Consider the following 3,227-nt stretch of genomic DNA (forward strand, 5'->3'; position numbering starts at 1 on the left):
CTTTAAGGGCTGGGGTCCCCGGGCTGCTCCCATGGCGTTGGCTTTAGATTTTGAGTGGCTTGTGAGTACGCCTGAGCCATCCCAGACAGTGTCCCTTCTTTTCTTAGACTAAGGCTCTGAGCTGGAGAAGGGGACACACACACACACACACACATACACCCACACAGGCAGGTGCACACACGGCCACAGCCAGTCTTGCTGGGCTGGGGAAGGGGCTGGGGTCAGCACAGCCCTGTGGTGCCCCTCGCAGAGCCCTGGGATGCCCTTGCCCTGTCCCTGCTCGGCCTGAGCCAGCAGGTGTGGGGCGCACAGCCGTGGTCGCTGGCTCTGCAGACGGGACCCGTTCCCCTGAGGAGAGGTGGGGAAGCCATGGCCAAATTAACAGGGGACTGGGCCCCAAAAAGGGCAGGTACAAGTTCAGAGCCCCTGGGTGACCACCCTTGGGCTGTAAGTGGAAGTGGGAGGAGGGAGGCCCCTGCTCCCTGGGGGGCACTCATCTCTGGGGAAATCCCAGGCCCCCACCCTACAGCCAAGCACAGCCCCCAAAGCCACGGTCCCCATGTCCCCTCCTCTATTTCCTCATCCACCTCACCGTCTCTCCACGGCCTGGACAGACCGAGGGCAGCTGCCACGCTTTCATCCCAGAGCATTTGTGGACAGTCTGCTCTATGCCGACTGGTAGGCGGGGCCCTGGGGACACAGGGACATGTGTGACACAGCCCCCACCCCAGGTGAACTCTCAGGCTTGGAAGGATGAGGAAGTGGCCTTCTTCACTCACCTCCCGCTAGGGGCTGGACAGGGGAGGGAGGCCTCTGCAGGCAGCTGTCCCCACTCCCAGGGACGGGAAGGGACGATGCCGGCTGAGCACTCATCCGGCCCAGGGAAAGGCGAGCAGGCATTGAAACTTAAGCCACAGAGGCCAGGGGTGAAGTATGGTGGCCCGTATGGGGAGCTCCAGGATGCTTGGGAGTAAGTGACAAGGTAAACTGCTTGTCCCTGAGGATGGGTGACCATTTCAAGAAACAGTGTGTTCTTGTTTCGTTTTTCTTTCATTTTTAAGCTGCCTGTCCCTAGAAATAAATAGGACGGGAGAAAAGCTGATCGCCCCTGAGGAACAGATAGGGAGAGAGAACGGATGGACATTTCAAGAAAATAGAAAAATTGATGCAATGTGTTTTTGTTCCGTTTTTGTTTCATTTTGTTTCGGTTTTGTTTTGTGTTATCTTAGTGGGTTGTGTTAGTTTTGTTACAGAAATATGGGATCAGAAGTTAGTAAGAACCAAACCGAGAGGATGTTAAGTAAATTGCTAAAGGAAGGAGGCCCCAGTAAAACCAAGAACAGTTAGGGCATCCGTTGATACAATACAAAAAAATAGCCCATGGTTCTTTAAGGAGGGGTTGTTAAATATATCACAATGGTACCAACCTAAGCCAGGAGGCTGACGATTTGAGGTCAGACCATCCAATGACGGTTAAGGACCATATGTAGTATTGGACAACCTAAAATAGGCAGGTCCCTAAACCACATACTTGTTGTTTAATTAAACAAAAGGGGGGAGATGTTGGGGACCGCAAATCAAGTCAAGATGGCGCCTGGCAGTTTGTCAGAAGGAGTGGTTTGTGAGGCAACACCACCGAGCCATTAAGATGGTGGGGATTCCTTATTGGCTGATTGCTGTATCTGGATGATGCTAATTGAGTCAAGCTGTGTGTAATCAGTTGGGTATATATACCTCTGCTGTCCCGCAATAAAGCGGCTCCCACTACCTTGGGTACCCGCTACCTTGAGTTCCCGCTGAGTTTCCCTGAAATAAAGTAGTTCCCACTTCAACCTTCAAGTTGCTTGCCACCTCCCGGTTATTTTGCCCAGCTGGACTGCGGCAGTCAGTGAAGGCCACAGGAGGCCGAGGTGCCTGCTCCTCTGTCCTCTGGGCTGGAGCCAAGCAGCCAAAGGACCACGTGGAACAGCTGTTTGTTCAGCTTCCCCAGGAAAAGCACCTGCCCCACTTGGGTCAGGAAATCTGTGCCCAGTTGTGAATTCTGGTGGTGCCATCTCTACGAATTACTGCTTGTCCTTGGGTGCTGTGTGTGTGTGTGTGTGTGTGTGGCCGCAAGAAGTCTCAGGGAGAAAGAGGAGTGTGAAAGCTGCAGGGCAGGCTGAACAAACGTTAGCTGCAGGGTAACCCCCGCACCCAACCCCCCTCCGTATGGTCCTGTACCACCTGTTTGCATCAAGTCTGGACACTCAACCCCACTCCAGGCTGAACATCGACCCCCACCCTCTGGTGCAACGGAAACCCACACTGACTGACCCCTGCCCCCTCTGCTGAAGGCAGAAGATGACACTACGGCATGACCCAATCACTGTACCCAACAAGGCAGCTTGCAGACCCAGAGGCCCCATTAGACTTGGGCTATAAAATCTCCCTCCTGCCGGCCCCTCTCTCTTGCTCTTGCTCTCTCTTCTCTTGCTTTCGCTCTCCCTCTCTCCTCTCCTCTTCTCTCTCTCTGTCTCTCACTTTGCTCTCCCTCCCCTCTCTCTCTGCTCTTCCCCCCTCTTTCTCTCTCTCTCTTCTCCTCTTTTGCACTGCTGCAATAACGATCTCTTGGTTGCTCCGAGTTTTGTGGTCACTTTCCTTTCAAAAGCTGTCAGAATCAAAATGAAGTCACTTAAGTCAGACTCTAATACAAGGGAGTCCAGAGGCCATTGTCCCAGTCTGTTTTCTGTTGCTATGACAGAATACCCGAGACTGAGAAATTTACAGAAAAAAGGTTTATCTGGCTCAAGATTCTGAAAGCTGGAAAATTCAGAGCTGAGTAGCTGCATTTGGTGAAGGCCTTACAGGTAGGGGGCTCTCTGCAGAGTCTGGAGGTCACACAGCCATGGCATCACATAGGGAGAGGGACTGCCATCTTAGGCAGCGAGGAACCATAGGTTTGGCTGGGCTTTCCCAGAGATAAGTCTTTTTTTTTTTTTTTTTAGAGCCCCATTCTTTTATTTGTACCAGGGATTGAACCCAGGAGTGCTTATTCACCAGCCACATCCCCACAGGGTCTTGCTAAGTTGCTTAGGGCCTCACTAAATTGCTGAGGCTGACCTTGAACTTGTGATCCTCCTGCCTCAGCCTCCTGAGCTGCTGGCATTACAGGCATGCACCACTGCTCTGGGCAAGAGACCCATTCTCTCTCTCTCTCTCTCTCTCTCTCTCTCTCTCTCTCTCTCGGT

The sequence above is a fragment of the Marmota marmota genome, unplaced genomic scaffold (assembly GCF_001458135.2).
Source record: "Marmota marmota marmota unplaced genomic scaffold, marMar, whole genome shotgun sequence".
Taxonomy (NCBI): Eukaryota; Metazoa; Chordata; class Mammalia; order Rodentia; family Sciuridae; genus Marmota; species Marmota marmota.